At 42.8% G+C, this 22,048-nt stretch overlaps 1 protein-coding gene, 1 non-coding gene and 1 pseudogene across 2 annotated transcripts in view; 2 read left to right on the forward strand and 1 right to left on the reverse strand.

The window, feature by feature from the left end:
* Dcps (decapping enzyme, scavenger) overlaps window positions 1-22,048 on the reverse strand; it is a 79,567-nt gene that overhangs the window by 35,210 nt on the left and 22,309 nt on the right. The gene's annotated exons all lie outside the window — the stretch shown is intronic.
* LOC123459308 lies at window positions 2,337-11,777 on the forward strand (annotated as a pseudogene).
* LOC123459608 lies at window positions 18,507-18,622 on the forward strand. The gene has a single exon (XR_006636367.1). It is a non-coding gene; the product is annotated as a U5 spliceosomal RNA (small nuclear RNA).

Raw genomic sequence — 22,048 nt, forward strand, 5'->3', positions numbered from 1 at the left:
AAATTTTATTAGATCATAGATAGAGCTTAAAAAAGAAGGAAGGATGACAGAGCTCATACCCAAGAGGGGTCATGAATGGGGTTTCTGGAAATGGGGAAACCCAGAACTTAGGAGAAAAAAAGAGATGCAGAGCTCTTATATAAGGAGGCAAAGGGGGGTTTGAGAAGCCCAGAACTTAACAGTAGGAAGGAGAGAGTGCAGAGAGCTCCTGCTCCTAAGAGGGTCAGAAGCAGGATAAAGCCCCTTATTTTTTGGCTTGGTTAATTTTCTATAAATTCATCACCAATTTATCCCAAAACCTACTTTCCAATTTATATAAATCTTCAGATATGTTAAAACTCATCATGCAGCTGCATCCTGAGATCCCGACCTCTAGGATGCAGACATGGTACACCAGCTTTCTTCTTTTTCTTTCTTTTTTTACCCAATGAAACTTTGCCTCACTTTCTGTGAGTTGATGGTCTTACTTGTGTGACAATGGATGCCATAACATCTTGGGGGCTCGCCCTGGATCCACACTTCAAGACCTTTCTTCCCAACTCTGGGGTGATCAAATCAGAGAAGGACCCCTAATCTCAGCCTGAGAACCATATCTCCATCTGTCTGCATGTTCCTGGTTTTGGAGTTGGTAGAAAGCCATTGATGGGGAACTTTTGCCTAGGACTGCCGGCCTCCTCCTTTTATTGGCTCAGAGACAGAGTTCAGATCAAGAGACACCGAACTAGGACATTGGAAGGGTCCCACCAAGTCATCTTAACCACTCAAACAGCCATGAAAGTGGAGGGCACAAAATAGAAGAGAATTAGACTTACTACTGGTTTGTTTTTGTTTTTGTTTTTGTTTTGGTTTTGGTTTTTTGAGGTAGGGTCTTGCTCTAGCCCAGGCTGACCTGGAATTCAGTATGTAGTCTCAGGGTGTCCTTGAACTCATGGAGATCCTCCTACCTCTGCTTCCCGAGTGCTGGGATTAAAGGCATGCACCACGCCCAGCTACACTTACATTTTATGTAACAAGGGGGCATAGATATGGCTTTAGGTAAAACTTGCTGCTTTTATGCCAATCAGTTGGGAACAATCCAAAATACACTGGCTTTAGTTAGAGAAAATCTCAAAGAAAGAGAACTTCAAAGACAAGACACTAGCAATTGCTTTCAGTCTATGTTTAGTTGGTCTCCATGGCTAATTTTCCTTGTCTCTTCTATTGCTGGCTCCCTGATACTACTGCTCCTAGGCCTTACGTAGATATATAAAGAAAAGAAAAAATTCTTTTAAGCTCATGGTATTGTGGACACAATACACCCCCTTAGATGACAACACCCTAGACACTGTTCTTCACTAGTCAGTGTCATATCAGAGGGGGAATTAGAAAATGGAATGTGAAAGGAGCTTTAATTCGGGCTTAAGCTCAGTCATCTACTTTTTGAGATAAGGTCTCTCACTGAACCCAGAGCTCACAAGATAAGCTAGCCAGCAAGCCTGGGAGATCTGCCTGTCTCTGCCTCCCTAGTGCTGGGATGACGGGCACACAACCCACATCCAACATTTCACATGGGTACTGGGTGTAGTGGATCCAAACTCAGGTCCTCATGCTGGGCCTTCTCCCCAGCCCCTCTGTTGTCTGCTAAAGCTCTAATACAGACAGAGACAGAAAGAGAGGAGAGAGAGAGAGAGAGAGAGTTGGTACACCAGGGCCTCAGCCACTGAAATTGAACTCCAGATGCTTCCACCACCTTGTGGACATGTGCATCTGGCTAACAGGGGATCTAGAGATTAGAACATGGGCCCTTAGGCTTCACAGGCAAACACCTTAACCACTAAGCCATCTCCCCAGCCCCCCCCCCAACAAGTATTTGCTTATTTATTTATTTTTATTTGAGAGAAAGAAAGAGACAGGGAGAGAGAGAGAATGGGCACACCAGGGCCTGTAGCCAACGCAAACAAACTCCAGACATATGCGTCACTGTACATCTGGCTTACACAGGACCTGGAGGATAGAACCTGGATACTTAGGCTTTGGAGGCAAGCACCTTAGCCATTAAGCCATCTCTCCAGCCCTCTAACAACTTTTTAAAAGTTCTTATTGATTTTTCAAATGTACCAATTGCGTTCCACAGCAGACTTGCAGCCATGGGTTGTCAGAGCACAGGCAAGACGAGGCAAGGTCTAATGAAAACTATTCCAAACCTGAAGACTTCAGGAGAGATTTGAAAGAGTATATTGCAGTTTTGAGTGCAGGCTATAGGAGGTGGGCTGGATAGATTGATTAAACCACAGGTGACCTGCTGAAAAAAAGTGATAACAACTAAGAAAAGTTGTTCCCCCGCACAAAAGTTGGCAATGTCACATGTTACAACTCCTTATTCATTTGATGCCCCCACTGACTTCAACAATTTTTCATCTTAGGATGCTGAGGAAGATATTGGAAAGGTAGATGCATGGTTTGATGAGAAGGGCAATTTGGAGAATACGTTTCCTGGAAAAAATGGGACAAGAGAGCTTTTTCAGGGCAAATCTTCTTTGAAAAAAGCTAAACTCCAGCAAGACAGTGCCATACCTTTGAAACCAGTTAATAATATTTATAAAATCTGGGACTTCCGGTTAAGATGGCGGCATAGGTACCACACCAAAGCAGCCTACGGGGGAAAAAGACCAAAAAAACTCAGCAAAATACACACTTTTACTAAAAAGTGAGGTGTATAGGAAATTGAGGCGGCAGCGGAGAAGTAAAGAGTTATAGAGCATCCAGAGCCTGCACAGGCGGGAAAAGCGGCTCCGGCAGCTCGGCCAACCACCGCAGCCGCGGCACAGCAGAAAGCCGCCAGACTCTCGGCTCGAGCCGCAGGAAAAGCCAGGTGCGGGATTTTCCCCTCACACCGCGCTCTCCGCAACTTGGGAAACGTGAGGGGAGAGCGGCAGCGAGCAACGGAGGAGCAGACCGCGAGGTACAAGAACACGTGGAACAGCGAGACAACCAGAGCAGCCGCAGCTCCCTCCCCTCCCCCACCACCTGAGCCCAGCTCCAGCGAACAGAGCAGCGGCCCGGGACCCGGCCACGCCAACTTGGGCTGACAGCGGGACCCAAGCAGGAGCAGAGTTTGGCAGCAACATCAGCGGCTCCAGCACCGGTACCAGCGGCCCCAGCAGCAGCGGACCCAGGAGCGGCAGCGGCGGCAGATCCCGCAGCAGCGGCTTCCGGGGGGAGCAGCGGCAGTGGACACAGCAGCGGCAGCTTCAGCAGCGGTGGTGGCTCCAGCGGTGGCAGCTACGGCAGCAGCAGAGGCAGCAGCAGCGGCTCGGCTTGCCCCGTAGGAAAAGCAAGTGTCCAGCTCCAGAAATCAGAACAGCAGCCCAACGACCCAGGCAGCAACTTGACTGAGACCAAAATCACCCAAGGTAACTGGGATTGCACCAGGGAAGGGTCTCACTTGGTCACAAGCTGACTTGGATCCCTCAACAGACCAGAAATCTAAACCTCTTTGTTGATAGAGGATCTGGTCATTATAATAACTACTCTTGCATACATACTCGGGGCTGTTTTTGATTGAATGTGTACAGTGTTTAGTTAAATTTTAGAATCTACCTGTATTTTATTCCACTCAGCCTGCTTGAATACTCCTATAGCAGGGAAACTCAACCCCTAAGAACATCTTTGTAGATACTCTGAGAGTCTTAAGAGCCACACCTAACACCTTAAGGTCCTACCCTGAAAATATATTACATCAAATCAATTGATACAGCTAAGAATACACAGCTAGCTAGAAAATCCAAGCATTAACTTAATCCAAGATGCAAAAATATATACATTATAACACAAGAAACACTAAAAAGCAAGACGATATAAATCCACCTAAAAGTATTAATGCATCAGAAATGTCCTCCAGTGAGAAAGAGTTAGAGGAAATGCCTGAGAAAGAGTTCAAAAGAATAATTATAAATATGTTCAAAGAGGTCAAAGAACACATGAAAACAATCAAAGAAGAAATCAAAGAGGAAATCAAAGGAATCAAAGAAGAGGCAGGACACCAATTTAATGAAATAAAGAAGGCAATACAAGACATAAATAGGGAAATAGAAATAATAAAGAAAAACCAGTCAGAATTACTAGCAATGAAGAACACAGTTAATGAAATAAAAAACTCTGTAGAAAATCTCACCAGTAGGATGGATGAGGGAGAGGACAGAATATCTAAGCTAGAAGACCAGGTGGCAGACCTAATGCAGTCCAACAGAAAAGACAAACTTATAGAAAAGTATGAGTGGGAATTTCAAGATATTCGGGACACTATGAAAAGATCCAATATAAGAATTCAGGGCATAGTAGAAGGAGAAGAACTCCACTACAGAGGCATAGTAGGCATCTTCAACAAAATCATAGAGGAAAATTTCCCCCAAATTGGGAAAGAGGTGCCAATACAGATACAGGAAGCCTTTAGAACCCCAGCCAGACAAAACCCAGAAAGAACCTCTCCGCGCCATATTGTAATCAAACTTCCAAACACACACACCAAAGAAAAAATATTGAAAGCAGTTAGAGAGAAAAATCAAGTTACCTACAAAAGCAAGCCCATCAGGATTACAGCAGATTATTCAACACAAACTTTTAAAGCCAGAAGGGCTTGGAGTGATATATTCCAAGTTCTGAAAGATAACAACTGTCAACCAAGGTTACTTTATCCTGCAAAGTTATCCATTCAAATAGATGGAGAAATAAAGACATTCCATGACAAAAGCAGGTTAAAGGAATATTTGAAGACAAAATCACCTCTACAGAAAATACTTGATAGAATCCTCCATGCTGAACAAAAGGAAAAGCACACATATAAGGAACCTAGAAAAAACAAGCTATACTCAAATACCAGTTAACAGAAGAGAGCACAGGTAGAACCAGTAACACACACACACACACAAAAATGGCAAACATAAATACACACCTTAAATAATATCTCTTAATATCAACGGTCTCAATGCCCCAACGAAAAGACATAGATTTGCAGACTGGGTTAAAAAGCAGGATCCTACAATTTGTTGTCTCCAAGAAACTCACCTTTCTACAAAGGATAGACATTATCTTAGGGTGAAAGGTTGGAAGACGGTGTTTCAAGCAAATGGGCCTAGAAAACAAGCAGGGGTTGCTATCCTAATATCAGACAGGGTAGACTTTAGTCCGACATTAGTCAAGAAGGATAAGGAAGGTCACTTTATATTGATTAAGGGCACACTCCAACAGGACGACATTACAATCCTAAACATATATGCACCTAACATGAGGGCTCCCAAATTCGTCAAACAAACACTATTAGAACTAAGGTCACAGATAACACCAAACACAGTGGTGGTGGGGGACTTTAACACCCCACTCTCATCAATTGACAGGTCATCCAGGGAAAGAATAAACAGAGAGGCATCTGGACTAAATGAGGTCATAGAAGGAATGGACCTAACAGATATATACAGGACATTTCATCCAAAGGCTGCAGAATATACATTCTTTTCAGCAGCACATGGAACATTCTCTAAAATAGACCATATATTAGGACACAAAGCAAATCTTAACAAATTCAGGAAAATTGAAATAATTCCTTGCATTCTATCTGACCACAATGGAATTAAACTACAAATCAGTAGCAAGAAAGGCTATAGAGCATACACAAAATCATGGAAACTAAACAATACACTACTAAATGATGAGTGGGTAAATGAAGAAATCAAAAAGGAAATCAAAAAATTTATAGAGTCAAATGATAATGAGAACACAACATACCAAAATCTCTGGGACACAATGAAGGCAGTTCTAAGAGGTAAATTTATAGCCTTAAGTGCCTATATTAAGAAATTAGAAAGGTCGCAAGTAAACGACCTAATGCTTCGCCTTAAAGCCTTGGAAAAAGAAGAACAAGGCAAACCAAAAAGTAGTAGACGGGAAGAAATAATAAAGATTAGGGCAGAAATTAATGAAATAGAAACAAAAAGAACAATCCAAAGAATTAATGAAACAAAGAGTTGTTCTTTGAAAGGATAAACAAGATTGATAAACCCTTAGCAAATCTGACCAAAAGAAAGAGAGAAGAGACACAAATTAATAAAATCAGAGATGAACAAGGTAACATCACAACAGATTCCAGAGAAATTCAAAAAATTATAGGGACATACTATAAAAGCATATACTCCACAAAGTATGAAAATCTGAAAGAAATGGATGATTTCCTTGATCTATATGACCTACCTAAATTAAATCAAAATGAGATTAATCACTTAAATAGACCTATAACAAACATGGAGATCCGAGCAGTTATCAATAATCTCCCAACTAAAAAAAGCCCAGGCCCGGATGGATTCACTGCTGAATTTTACCAGACTTTTAAGGAAGAGCTAACACCATTGCTTCTTAAGCTTTTCCAGGAAATAGAAAAAGAAGGAATCCTACCAAACTCCTTCTATGAGGCCAGCATCACCCTGATACCAAAACCAGGCAAAGATAGAACAAAAAAAGAAAATTACAGACCTATCTCCCTCATGAACATAGATGCAAAAATTCTCAACAAAATATTGGCAAACAGAATACAAGAGTATATCAAAAAGATCATTCACCCTGACCAAGTAGGCTTTATCCCAGAGATGCAGGGATGGTTCAACATACGCAAATCTATAAATGTAATACATTACATAAATGGGTTGAAGGACAAAAATCACATGATCATCTCATTAGATGCAGAGAAAGCATTTGACAAAATCCAACATCCCTTCATGATAAAAGTCCTACAGAGACTGGGAATAGAAGGAACATATCTCAATATAATAAAGGCTATTTATGACAAGCCTACAGCCAACAAATTACTAAATGGGGAAAAACTGGAAGCTTTTCCACTAAAATCAGGAACAAGACAAGGGTGTCCACTGTCTCCACTTCTATTTAATATAGTTTTGGAAGTCTTAGCCATAGCAATAAGGCAAGAGACACACATAAAAGGGATACAAATTGGAAAGGAAGAAATCAAGTTATCATTATTTGCAGATGACATGATTCTATACATAAAGGACCCTAAAGACTCTACTAGCAAGCTGTTAGAGCTGATCAAAACCTACAGCAATGTAGCAGGATACAAAATAAATACACAGAAATCAGTAGCCTTCATATATGCTAACAACAAATACACAGAGGATGAAATCAGAGAATCACTCCCATTCACAATTGCATCAAAAAAAATAAAATACCTTGGAATAAACCTAACTAAGGAAGTAAAGAATCTATACAAGGAGAACTTTAAGACACTCAAGCGAGAAATTGCAGAAGACACTAGAAAGTGGAGAAACATCCCTTGTTCCTGGCTTGGAAGAATCAATATCGTGAAAATGGCAATCTTACCTAAAGCAATCTACACATTTAATGCAATCCCTATCAAAATTCCAAAGGCTTTCTTCATGGAAATAGAAAAAACAATCCAAAAATTCATTTGGAATCATAAAAAACCTCGAATATCTAAAATAATACTGAGCAACAAAAAAGAGGCTGGTGGTATCACCATACCTGATTTTAACCTATACTACAGAGCCATAGTAACAAAAACAGCATGGTACTGGCACAAAAACAGACATGTAGATCAGTGGAACAGAATAGAGGACCCAGATGTAAGCCCAAGTAGCTATAGCCACCTGATATTCGATAAAAATGCCAAAAATACTCATTGGAGAAGAGACAGCCTCTTCAGCAAATGGTGTTTTGAAAACTGGATAAATATCTGCAGAAGGATGAAAATAGATTCTTCTCTCTCGCCATGCACAAGAATTAAGTCCAAATGGATTAAAGACCTTAACATCAGACCGGAAACTTTGAAACTGCTAGAGGAAAAAGTAGGGGAAACCCTTCAACATATTGGTCTTGGCAAAGACTTTCTGAATACAACCCCAATTGCTCAGGCAATAAAACCACAGATTAACCACTGGGACCTAATGAAATTATAAAGATTTTGCACCACAAAGGACACAGTGAAAAAAGCAAAGAGGCAACCTACAGAATGGGAAAAAATCTTCGCCAGCTATATATCTGATAGAGGATTAATATCTAGGATATACAAAGAACTCAAAAAGTTAACTAATAAGGAATCAAACAAGCCAATCAAAAAATGGGCTAAGGAGCTAAATAGAGAGTTCTCAAAGGAAGAAATACGAATGGCATATAAGCACCTAAAAAAATGTTCTACGTCACTAGTCATCAGGGAAATGCAGATTAAAACTACATTGAGATTCCATCTCACTCCTGTCAGATTGGCCACCATCATGAAAACAAATGATCATAAATGTTGGCGGGGATGTGGAAAAAAAGGAACCCTTCTGCACTGCTGGTGGGAATGCAATCTGGTCCAGCCATTGTGGAAAACAGTGTGGAGGTTCCTAAAGCAGCTAGAGATTGATCTACCATATGACCCAGCTATAGCACTCCTAGGCATATATCCAAAGGACTCATCTCATTTCCTTAGAAGTACATGCTCAACCATGTTTATTGCTGCTCAATTTATAATAGCTGGGAAATGGAACCAGCCTAGATGTCCCTCAACAGATGAGTGGATAATCAAGATGTGGTACATTTATACAATGGAGTTCTACTCAGCGGTAAAGAAAAATGAAGTTATGAAATTTGCAGAAAAATGGATGGACCTGGAAAGTATTATACTAAGTCAGGTAACCCAGGCCCAGAAAGCCAAGCGCCACATGTTCTCTCTCATATGGGGATCCTAGCTACAGATGACTGGGCTTCTGCGTGAGAATGAAAATACTTAGTAGCAGAGGCCAGTAAGTTGAAAAGGAGACATAAAGGGTGGAGAAAGGAAGGGAGGAGGATACTTAATAGGTTGATATTGTATATATGTAATTACAATGTTTGTAATGGGGAGGTAATATGATTGAGAATGGAATTTCAAACGGGAAAGTGTGGGGGTGGGGAGGGAGGGAATTACCATGGGATATATTTTATAATCATGGAAAATGTTAATAAAAATTAAAAAAAAATGGGCTATGGAGCTAAATAGAGAGTTCTCAAAGGAAGAAATACGAATGGCATATAAGCATCTCAAAAAATGTTCTACGTCACTAGTCATCAGGGAAATGCAGATTAAAACTACATTGAGATTCCATCTCACTCCTGTCAGATTGGCCACCATCATGAAAACAAATGATCATAAATGTTGGCGGGGATGTGGAAAAAAAAGGAACCCTTCTGCACTGCTGGTGGGAATGCAATCTGGTCCAGCCATTGTGGAAAACAGTGTGGAGGTTCCTAAAACAGCTAGAGATTGATCCACCATATGACCCAGCTATAGCACTCCTAGGCATATATCCAAAGGACTCATCTCATTTCCTTAGAAGTACATGCTCAACCATGTTTATTGCTGCTCAATTTATAATAGCTGGGAAATGGAACCAGCCTAGATGTCCCTCAACAGATGAGTGGATAATCAAGATGTGGTACATTTATACAATGGAGTTCTACTCAGCGGTAAAGAAAAATGAAGTTATGAAATTTGCAGAAAAATGGATGGACCTGGAAAGTATTATACTAAGTCAGGTAACCCAGGCCCAGAAAGCCAAGTGCCACATGTTCTCTCTCATATGTGGATCCTAGCTACAGATGACTGGGCTTCTGCGTGAGAATGAAAGTACTTAGTAGCAGAGGCCAGTAAGTTGAAAAGGAGACATAAAGGGTGGAGAAAGGAAGGGAGGAGGATACTTAATAGGTTGATATTGTATATATGTAATTACAATGATTGTAATGGGGAGGTAATATGATGGAGAATGGAATTTCAAACGGGAAAGAGTGGGGGTGGGGAGGGAGGGAATTACCATGGGATATATTTTATAATCATGGAAAATTTTAATAAAAACTAAAAAAAAAAAATTTATAAAGTCTGAAGGAGCATTCCACTTCATTAAATGCTTGTTCTTCCCTGGACACTGAGGGAGGAGTATTGAAAAATTCTCTTGTAGTCCAGCCTTAGAGAAGGTCTATTAGACTTTCTTCTCAGAAGACTTTGGCACAGATAGAAAAACACCATGTCCATATGAAAGCGAAGAGATGTGCCACTCCTGTAATCATCAGTGAAATCCTACCCTCTAAGAAAATGAAAGTTTCTTGTAACAAAAAGGAGCCAGAGGAAAAGGAAGAAGTCAGTGCTCAAGATACTTCTAAAGTAATTCTAGAAAAATCCTAGAGAAAGCCAAGGGCAGGCATGGTGTGCCTGATGTACATCTGCAAGGAAAAATGTTCTAAAGGTTACTGGGGAGCAAGAGTTGGAGAAGAGAATAAAGATGCAGAAGGAGGTGGTGGAGGTGAGGAAAAAATATGAAGAATTCAAGAAACTTGCTCAAACAGAAGCAGGGCAACCTGTGATGAAATCAGTCAGCCAGGTCACCAAAACACTTGACTTTCACTTCTACACAGATGAGCAAATCAAACAACTTCCTAAGAAACAGGAGTAGAAGGAAGTGAACTGCACATCTGAACTGCGAAATCCTCCTCCACCTGCTGCTGGAATGAGTAAGGGGTGCACCATTATCAAACCTTTCAGCCTGCCTCAAAGAGAGAAAAGAACCTTCAATGAAGAAGCTTCTACATATGCATCTCTTGCACAGCAGATCAAAGACTTCCACCAGCAAACCCCTAGTAGACATTATCTGAGGAGTAAGAAGGAAGATATTAGCCTATCACTATCTAAATCTTCTGCCACCAAGGTCTCCAGAGCCCCACAGATGCCTGTGCTGCAGACCAAGGCCTGTGACCTGCAAGGGCACAGTGGAGCTGGAGGCTGAGGGGCTTGAGTAAGTGCAAGAACACAAATTTTAAATGCAGGTACTCATCCCCAGAATCCTTGAAGGTGGGCCCATCTTGCCCAAGAAACCACCTACTCAGGCTACTGGCTTTAATAAGACTCAAAGAAGAAATCAGAGATGGACACTTTGGATTTCATTCCAGATCTTGCCCATCTTGGAAGATGCTGTGGGTATTCCTGTAAAGAAGGTACTTCCCACCACCATCCCTAAGTCACCTGCTTTTGCACTGAAGAACAGAATCCAAGCAGCTGCCAGAGAGATGAGGAAGAAGAACCAGCAGGGATACAAGCTCAACCTGTGCCACATTATGTGATGACTTGTAAACTCCAAATCCCTGAGGCAAGAAATGTGGAATATGCCTTTTCTCCTTAGACTCTCCAGACAAGGAATGGCAGAAAAAAAAAAAGAAAGAAAAGAAATGCAGCAGGGGGAGGTGCCTCATTTTGACAACATAAACCTGCCAGAGGAAAAAGGTGAAGAATGTGACCAGGCTGAGCCTTTGTGCTTGGAGACAGACAAAAGAGGGGCTCAGAAGGCAGAGATGTGGAAACACCAGCTGGAAGAAGAATTGAAACAGCAGAAAGAAACAACCTGCTTCAAGACTCATACAAACACTGTCGTCTTCCAGGAGCCCTTTGTTCTCAAGGAAAGAAAATATCAGCTGCCAAGACGCCTTTCAGGTTCTCTAGTTCAGGAACCTTTTCAGCTTACCACTGAAAAGACAGCCAAGGAGCGCCAACAGCTGGAAAGGACAATGGCTAAAATGGAAACCTTGGAAGATTCAGCATCTGAAGAAAGTCCGGTGATGGGAAGAGAACAGGTTAAGGAGGAGATGGCCAAGCTCCACAAAGAACTGGTACAGAGGGCAAATCAGATATGCAAATACCAGGCAGTGGAAGCAAACTGCCTCTGACTGTGCCAATGTCTCCTAAGTTCTCCCTGCGATTCCAGGGCTAAACCTAGCTATACAGCTGAGAGCTACAGATGCCACTTGCCAATGGATGCTGCTCTCCATCACATCTGGCATAGAGAGAACCCACCTCTCCACACTAATCCACCCAGCCTGATAGCACACCTGACAACTGTGTATGTCAATTTTGCTGAAAATTGTTCTCATATATTTTTTGAGGCTAATGTGATTCAACTCTTCTAGGCCTCAATCAGTCTTTCTGTGGCTACTTCCTTTAAGCATCAGTTGACCCTTTAAAATTGATCTTAACTCTGAGTAGAATTTCAGGTCTTTGTATAAGCACAGTGTAATTTCTTTTCCTTCCTTATCCCTTCCCCCTTTTAATATGTGTATTTTAATCAGAAAATAAAGATCCCCCCAAATTCTTTATTGATAGCATCATTCTTTTTTTTGTTTGTTTGTTTTTGTTTTTCAAGGTAGGGTTTCAATGTAGCTCAGGCTGACCTGGAATTCACTATGCAGTCTCAGGGTGGCCTCGAACTCATGGTGATTCTCCTATCTCTGCCTCCCAAGTGCTGAGCATTGTGCTTATATACTTGACATATCATATTTCTACAATAACTAATAGCTTTGGGGATTTTATTCTTCCTATAGAGTTAATACTCTATTACTCAGAAATCTGGTCATGCTTGCCTATACATTTACTCATATTTAAGAGTAAAACCCTCCACAGCTGATTGGCAGCTCTGTGTGTGGACACGGATAGGGTTACCTAGAACCCCAAGGTTACCTCCTCACACGACGGCATCCTCAAGACCTTAGGTCTTCTCTTAGGCCAGTCATATTCCACAGACATCTCTTCCAGTTTGTATCCAGAGGTATAAGCCTAGCTCACTGCATTCTAGATGAAGAGGCACAACAGGTGGGACAAAGGGAATCACACTCAAGGTGTGATGACATCTCTAGTTGTTAGGAAAGAAATCTCTTTCCGTTCCTTATATTTATTTATTTGCAAACAGAGAAAGAGAGAGAGAGAGAGAAGAGAGAATGAATAGGCACACCAGGGCCTCTCATAGCTGCAAACAAACTCAAGATACATGTACCTCTTTGTGCACCTGACTCCATGTGGGTCCTGGAGAACTGAACCTGGGACAACCAAAGGCAGCTATTTTGCAAGGAAGCAACCCAAATGCTGAGCCATTTCCCCAGACCATTAGGGGTTTTCTGTATTAGATGAATTAAGATGGAAGGACCCATGCTAGCTATGGGTGGCACCATTCTACAGGCTGGGTTCCTGGGGTGTATAAAAAGGAGAGAGCGGGCTGGAGAGATGGCTTAGCAGTTAAGGTGCCTGCCTGCAAAGCCAAAGGACCCAGGATTGATTCCCCAAGACCCATGTAAGCCAGATGCACAAGGTGGTGCATGCATCTGGAGTTTGCAATGGCTAGAGGCCCTGGTGAGCCCATTTTCTTTCTTGCTTGTGCTGTCTCTATCTCTCTAACTTTCTCAAATAAGTTTTTTTTTTTTTTTAAATTTTAAGGAGAAAGTTAACTGGCATGGGTCTGTATGCTCTCCCTGCCATGATGAAAATAACCTATCCCAGGCTGGAGAGATGGCTTAGCATTAAGGTGTTTGCCTGTGAAGCCAAAGGGCCTAGGTTCAATTCCCCAGGACCCATATAAGCCAGATGCACATGGTGGCACAAGCATCTGGAGTTTGTTTACAATGGCTGAAGGCCCTAATGCACCCATTCTCTCTTTCTCTCTGTCTCTCAAATAAAAATAAAAAAAACTTTAAAGAAATAAAATAACCTATCCCTTAAAAGAGCCCTATAATTGTAAGTTCAAAGCCAGCCTAGAATGGTGCCAGGGAAGTTAACGAATTTTCCCAGGGTCACAAGTAGTGGAGCTGGATCAAAACCCAAACTATCTGACTCCTTTATGTAATACTCTCTTCCCTATCCCATGGAGCCATGCCCTTCTGTACTGTGGCCATGTTTCCCATAAACAGCCCCATCAGATAGGAGAAGCATGGACAGTTCTAACCCTCTTCCAGACACATAAACAGCTATCATAAAACCAGAGGGGATAACGAGGTACCAGAGCTACTGGGGCTGCCAGATGGGGTTTGTGGAAGTAGGTCAGAGTATGCAGAGAGAACAGCCATATGCCTGTCTCTCTACATTGCCTTCTGGGAAGTGCAGAGTATCTGAACCCAACTCCTCGGCTCTGCAAGGCTGTGTGAGGACACCTTGCTGGGGTACACTGACTGTAACCAGCTATAGCAGGAGAACAGGCCCTAGGGTATGCATGGTGGAACTCCTGTTCCCAGCTGACTGCTCACACCAGGGACTTATTTGTCATACCAACCCCTCCCCTACCCCCACGATGTCCAATAGTATGAGACCATGAGGATAGAGGCAAAGGGGAGAAGTTCAAAGAGAAGACTAGGGGTGGTGTTTCCAGGCCCTGCAGAGCTTGTATGGCAGCTTTATATACACAAGAATGCCCTAGCAGTGGGAATTGTTATACTGATGCACCCCAGCTGAAGAGCTGCCCTGCACACATATTCCTTCTCTCTCAAGTTCCAATGAACAGGCTGGTGAGGCTCTGGTTAAAATGGCTGTCTTGCCGGGCATGGTGGCGCACACCTTTAATCCCAGCACTCGGGAGGCAGAGGTAGGAGGATCTCCATGAGTTCAAGGCCACCCTGAGACTACATAGTGAATTCCAGGTCAGCCTGGACCAGAGTGAGACCCTACCTCGAAAAACCAAAATAAATAAATAAATAAATAAAATGGCTGTCTTGACTACCAAGACCCTAAGATCTCCTGTGAGACCTTCACCAAATAAATAAAGTCACCTATCATTCTCGAGCTGGTCACAGAACCCACAGGCTACCCAGAAGAAAGTTAAGAGCAGCTGCCTGGCTATCCACTGCCAAGCTAGCTTAGCCAAATCCTCAGGAAAATGCTGCAGTACATGAACATGTAAATGCAAACCACAGACAGTCTGTTCTCCTTCCCAAACACATGTGCAAACAGGACTGCTTTCCAGCTAGAGCCCAGGACGTCGACAGGATGAGGTCATTTCAATGGCTCTGTCTGTGGCTTTTGCTCTCCCTTCACTATGATGAGCCAGTTTCCACTTATTTGACCCAGATGTGCAGGCCCTGAGAGAGTCAGGAAGAAGCGAGAGCAAAATATACTCTGAGAGCAACACCCTCCCCAAGAGCCACGCAGAGCCAGCTAGGTGAGGACCTGGACAAGTGAGGGAAGGCACTGGGTCAAAGGGCTACTAGAGAGAACGCCTGCAGGAAAGTCTGCTGAGAGAGCCTCCGCCAGTCTGCATGTGCTTTCCTCCTCTGCAGATCTCCCCTGGCTGGGCCACAGGCCAGAAGGTGGAAAGGAGGTTGGATTCTGGGACCTTAAGACGTCCTCTGGTCACAGGCTTGGGTGGGGTATTACTGTCCTGCCCTTTGGGCTGCTGGAAGTACTCCGCAGAGGCCTGAAGAGACCTCCACTGAGATCAACTTGGCTGAGGGTGGGTCTGGATCCGGCTGAAAGTTTGAACCACTAATGACCTGTCTGTAGGAAAGTGCAGGGGTGCTAGTGGAGACAGAAGAGAGGCAGACGCTGACTTTAGCAAGATCCTAGAGCTCACCGGCTCCCATACAAGTCCTCAGCATCTTCCCTTCCCTTCCGGTCCTCTCAAACCCAGAAGGGAGCAGCGAACAGGTGACAGGATCTGATGACAAAATCCCAGGGTTTCCTGGCCCCAAGCAAATTGGGCAGCAGCTGTGATTGAGGACCCAGGATGGTGGTCCCCTGGGAATGAGAACAGAGTGGCAGTGGGTTTATAGCTCTCTGCAAAGTTCCACTTGAATGGAAAGACCAGTTGAGAGCAGATCCATAATGAGATGATGGAACTGAATGACAGCCTGGGAGCCTCCTGTTTTCTCTCATAAATGACAGGCTCTGAGCATCCTGCTTCCTCATATGCAGGAAGAAACAACTGTGGGGCTTAAGACCACCAGACCTCAAGAGCTGAATACTCCAAAATATGGACCCTCCAAATCTCAACCCAGCATACTTGGACACTGCTGTACAATGAGTGGTAGGATAGAAGGCCAAAGGCAGATGATACATCCCTATGAGGGGAGCTCGGAATTCCAGGTTGTTACCCACTGAGTGGTAGGGTCCAGGAGTTGACAACAAAACCAAGCTGCCATCACAGGCAGTGCCAAGTGGCATGGTGGAACCAGCTTTTACCTGATGGTTCTAAGTAAGTTCACTTTCTTGCAGCCTCAAGTTTTAAAACTGTCACGGCCTTGGGACCTTGCCTAATCTGAGAAAAACAGAGAAAAATGTGGATCTTGTGGTGACAGCTTTACCACAGTAGCCCAGATCTATTCATTTCTAAAATGGCTCTCTGAATGCAAGGCTCCTCCTGGCCTCATGGTTAAAAGGTCTGAAGGGAGTACTAAAAAGAGGCCTCTACTGTTAGAGGCTGGTGAAGGAGAAACCTGAGGCAAGGGTGCTCTGACAGAGCCAAGGTGGTAGGCAAGGGGCATGGGCCAATCAGACATCCCAAAGAAAAGGACAAAGATTTGGGATCAAGAATTTGTACCAGGTACCAGGGACTTTTTCCCCTTGACATCATTTTACTTACTATATTCCACTGTCCCTCCAAGCCCAAAGGGAGTCCTGACTCACTGGGGCCAGGAATGCTACCATCTTTAGGAGGCTCCAATTGATGACACCCATCTGGAAGCCACACACCTGCTTTAAAGAACGGGTCTCCTCGGTATACTCCAACTCACCTGCTCCTGCTGTTCAGCTGCCATACTTAATTAGCACTTCAAAGACAGATATCCCAGAGAACAGTGTGAATCACCGGGCTGGGAACCATGTGGTTTAGGGCTATGCTGTTCTTGGTGATGAACTGACTGGCTCCATCTGACTAAACTCACTCGGCCATGCTACACAGAAGCAACAGGAGAACCAAGATAGACTTTTTTAAAATTCACTTGTTTTTCTCGTATGGTGAGGAGTTAGCATCCTAAAAATTATTCAAGGGCTGGAGAGATGGCTTAGTGGTTAAGCGCTTGCCTGTGAAGCCTAAGGACCCCGGTTCGAGGCTCGGTTCCTCAGGTCCCATGTCAGCCAGATGCACAAGGGGGAGCGCATGTGTCTAGAGTTCATTTGCAGAGGCTGGAAACCCTGGTGCGCCCATTCTCTCTCTCCCTCTGTCTTTCTCTCTGTGTCTGTCGCTCTCAAATAAATAAATAAAAAATTTAAAAAAAAATTATTCAAGCATCACATGAATATATTCTCCAAGAATTCACAAATCTAGCCCCAGTTCTTTTCATTAAGATAATGTTGATAATTATTGGGTGTTAGTCTTCCCAGCCTGTCCTTTAATGAGTTTACATATATGTGACCATACACACATACAGGTGTCTTTTTAAGTACAAATGGGATCTTCTGTGGATCACTTGAGAGTCCACATGGATCTTTCTCCTCCTATGTCTCACCACACAGAAGCAAAACAGAGTATACATGGGCAGACTACACAGAAGAAAGCCACTACCCAGGTCATCAGTGGGCTACACAGAGATGTTGGCCGGACCTTACCCAGACAGCCCAGTTGGGAAGCAGGACCTGAATTACAGCTACAGTGGACAAGAAGGTAAACAAAGCTGAAATCTGATCAAGAACAAGTACACTAATTGGCGCCATCCACTGTCATATCCTAGGGGCAGGCAGTTAATGCTCGGTGGAAACAGAAGTACTGGCCTCCAACATTACTAAACCAATGGATTAGAGCAGAAGTTGGCAAACACCTGTAAAGAGCCAGATAGCAAAAGCTTCAGGCTTTAAGGACATACAGGGTCTCCAGCTCATGGTCTTTATTCGGGGGTGGGGCAGGTAGAATGCCCATCAAAGCACTCCTCAAGCAAAGCCTGCCCCAGAGGCCAACCTCACAGCACCACAGTAGCTTCCCATTCAGGACAGAAGCCTTCTGTGGAAAGAGATCTACCACTGTGCTAGCAGGCGAAACATCAGCTCTGGAGAATATCAGCCTGACGCTTCCCTTTTAAGCATGAATGAACTGCTGTGAATCACTGAGGGAACACCAGCAGACTGAGAGAATGACCAATATAAACAACCAGAACCAGACTCCAGAGTGAACGAAATAACTTGAGGGCAGCAGATGATTTTTTTTTTTTTAATTCTAATGAATGTGTCAGAGAAATCCAACCTAATTTAGTCTCTGAAAAGCAAGAGCAAGATGCTATGAGAATGAAATAATCAGAGAACCAATTAAAAATATCATTGCCAGCCTGGCATGGTGGTGCACACCTTTAATCCCAGCACTTGCGAGGCAAAGGTAGGAGGATCACCATAAATTCAAGGCTACCCTAAGACCACATAGTAAATTCCAGGTCAGTGAGCCCCTACCTCAAAGAACAAAAAACAAAGCCAGGTGTGGTGGCACACGCCGTTACTCCCCACACTTGGGAGGCAGAGGTAGGCGGATCACCATGAGTTTGAGGCGACCTTGAGACTACATAATGAAATTCAGGTTAGCCTAGGCTACAGTGAGACCCAACCTCAAAAACAAACAATAACAGCAAATACATACACACATATATTATATATATATACATATATATATATATATATATATATATATATATATATATGAAAACACACATTTGCCGATACTAGAATATCTGAGGACAATTTGACTATAGTTAGAAAAGACAGAGAGATACCCTGGTTTCTCTTCAGATCGAATAAATCTTTCACCTTTTACTAAAGGTTTCTGTGGAGAGAAACAGTTTTGAGATGTAACCTAATTTTTTGAGGCCTTGTGTTGGCAAGGCTAATAATGCTGTTTGAAAGTAAGATTTGTGGGTGCTGGGCAAGGGCTGGAAGGGCAAAGATAACAGTGGTAGAGGGCTAAAGAGATGGCTTAGCAATTAAAGCACCTGCCTGTGAAGCCAAAGGACCCAAGTTCCATTCTCCAGGTCCCATGTAAGCCAAATTTTAATAATTTTTTTAAATTATTTATTTATTTATTTATTTGAGAGTGACAGACACAGAGAGAAAGACAGATAGAGGGAGAGAGAGAGCATGGGTGCGCCAGGGCTTCCAGCCTCTGCAAATGAACTGCAGACGCGTGCACCCCCTTGTGCATCTGGCTAACGTGGGACCTGGGGAACCAAGCCTGGAACCGGGGTCCTTAGTCTTCACAGGCAAGCGCTTAACTGCTAAGCCATCTCTCCAGCCCGTAAGCCAAATTTTAAAAAGCCAGGTTAAAAAGAAAGAAAAGACAGAGACTGTGGGACAGCAGAGATGCACATAGGCTCAGTCTAGGAAGGCTATTAATTAATGAGGCTTTCAAGGCTGAATGGGAGGCTCAGTGGTAGAACCCTTTCCTAGTATATACAAAGACCTGGGTTTGATCCCTAGTATTGAAAAAAAAAAAAAAAAAGAAAAAACCAATTCAAGCAAAAAGACATAAAGAAATGAAGGAGGAAAAATAATATTAAATAAACAAAAAAAATTAGAGAGCAGAATGCCCTAAGACTTTAAATTGAACAGTATAAGATTACTGAGTGCAGTGGATGAGGAAGAAACCTCAATCAGGATACAGACAAAATATTTCAGAATCAAAGATCAATATAATTATCATGAACTTCCAAATAAGAAAGCTAAGCAAAAATAACAACCCACCTGAAGTTACCTATAAAGAAATGAGAACGGAGCAGACATCAGATGCCTTATCAATGACACAGATAGCTTAAAGTCAGTAAATCAATGCTTTTAATGTTCTAAGGGAAGGTAAATTAAAATTCAGTATTGAGTTAAACTGCCAATCAAAAGTGGCAACAACATAAAGAATTCAGAACTTATCTCCCACATATTCTTTTCAGGAAACTATATAATAATGAGCATTAGTTAATCAAAAGAGTAAAACAAGAAAGAAAAAGACAGCATCTAAAAGAAAAACATTTTCTGAACCAGAATAGCTATGAAATGAAATCTCTGGTTGAGAGCTCGATAGTGTGCTAACATCATCAGCTGTCCAGATTTGAGGAGATATCACATACTAAATTATCAAAAAAAAAAGTGACTAAATCAATCACTTCAAGGGCAGAAAGTAAAAGTAGAGGGCTAGGGAGATGGCTCAGCAGTTATAGGCACTTGCTTACAAAGCCTGCCAGGCCTGGTTCAATTCCCTAACGCCATAACAACAACAACAAAAATGGTAGGGATATTGCTCAGTGGATAAAGCACTTGCCACACAAGCATGAGTTCAGATTCCTGGGACCAGCATTAAAGCTGGATACTGTAGTAGATGTCTGTAATACCACATTGCCTGCAGCGAGAAGGGAGAATGTGAGTGTCAAAAAAGGAGTGATGGAGTAAGGAGATAATGAAGGACAGAAGAGGTGGTAGAAAAGCTGGAACACATATTTTCACTTGGCAGGGAAGGGAGAGATAATGAAAAGGGAAGAATACTTTCTTAAGTAAGTGGCATGCATGTCTGTTATGGGGGAAACCAACCACTCTCTAATTGGACTGGAGGCCTGCTCCATGAGAGGGAATACATCCTTTATACTGAAAACCTACAACAGGGGTAGTCATGAGCCCTAGAGGTGTAGCGTCTGCCGCTGTCTGGCTAAATGTATATACTATGCTCACCAAACTGCCCAGTAAGCACTTCTCTTAATGTTCACACCCATATATTAATGCTACTCTCACTTTTGGTTACAGAAGATTCTCTTTTCAAATGTGGTTGACCTTGGGATGACCATGGAAAGGCACCATAATACTGAGAAGTGACAGAGGAGTGCTCAGCACTGAAATACTTCTATCACATCTTCCAAGACTCAGGGTCCATTGTGGAAGAAGTGGCAGAAAGAATGTAAGAGCCAAAGGAAGGGTAGGACTCCTTACAAAGTGCTCCTCCAGGCACAAAATGGCCTGGATATTCATGACCTCACAGCATCTGTCACTACCTACACAAGACTATCATAATAGGAGGAAAAGATCATGACATCAAAATAAAAGACAGACTGATTGAAATTGGGGAGGGGATATGATTGAGAGTGGAGTTTCAAAGGGGCAAGTAGGGGGAGGGATGGAATTACCATGTGATACTGTCTAAAACTATGGAAATTGTCAATAAAAAATAAAATAAAATAAAAATAATTGTATAAGTATATTCTAGAGTTAATATTTGGAGGAAACCACCAGGAGCATGTTTGTTCGGTTTTGTTTTCTTTCTTTCTTTTTGTTTTTAGAGGTAGGGTCTAGCTCTGGCTCAGGCTGACCTGGAATTCACTATGTAGCTTCTGGCTAGCCTCAAACTCACAAGAATCCTTCTACCTCTGTCTCCTGAGTGGGGATTAAAGGCATGTACCACCACGCCCAGCAGATTGTTTTCTTTTTTTTTTAAATTTTTTTTATTGACAACTTCCATAATTGTAGACAATAACCCATGGTAATTCCTTCTCTCGCCCCCTCTCACACTTTCCCCTTTGTAACTCTACTCTCCATCATGCCCCTTCCCCCTTTCAATCATGTTTTTTTCTTTAGCAGGTCCAGCTCTAACCCTGACTGGCTTGGAACTCGTTATGTCACTAAGTAGCACAGACTGCCTCTGCCTCATGGCAATACTCCTGCCTCCCAAGTGCTGGGAGTGTAGGTGTGAACTACCATACCTGGCTTCCCAGTAACATTCTTTTTAAAAAATTATTTGTTAGACAGAGAGAATGGGCGTGCCAGGGCCTTTAGCCACGGCAAACAAAGTCCAGACATATGTGCCACCTTGCGCATACGGTTTATGTGGGATCTGGGTCCTTATGCTTTGCAGGCAAGCACCTTAATCGCTAAGCCATCTCTCTAAGCCCCTTACTTTGTAATTTTTTTTTGCAGGTAGGGCCTCACTGTAGCCCAAACTGACCTGGAACTCACTCTGTAGTCCCAGACTAGTCTCAAACTCACAGCAATCCTCCTATCTCTGCCTCCTGAATGTTGGGATTAACAGTGTGCGTCACCACACCCGGTAACATTCTTAAACGGTGTCCACTTCTGGGAAGCAGTGCCAGGGTGGGGCAGAATAGTATGAGAGTCTGCTCCTGCCCGTTATAAGCTGGTGCTGTTTGATTATGTGACCAGGTAATTGCTGATAGAACTCTGACAGATTCCCTGACAGAGTCCCCCAGAGACTATAATTCACTAGAACCAGATCCAGTACTTGACAAAGCTTATTAAGCAATTCTGATGTAAAAAATCTTAGTT

This window comes from Jaculus jaculus, chromosome 3 (genome assembly GCF_020740685.1).
Source record: "Jaculus jaculus isolate mJacJac1 chromosome 3, mJacJac1.mat.Y.cur, whole genome shotgun sequence".
NCBI classification, from domain to species: Eukaryota; Metazoa; Chordata; class Mammalia; order Rodentia; family Dipodidae; genus Jaculus; species Jaculus jaculus.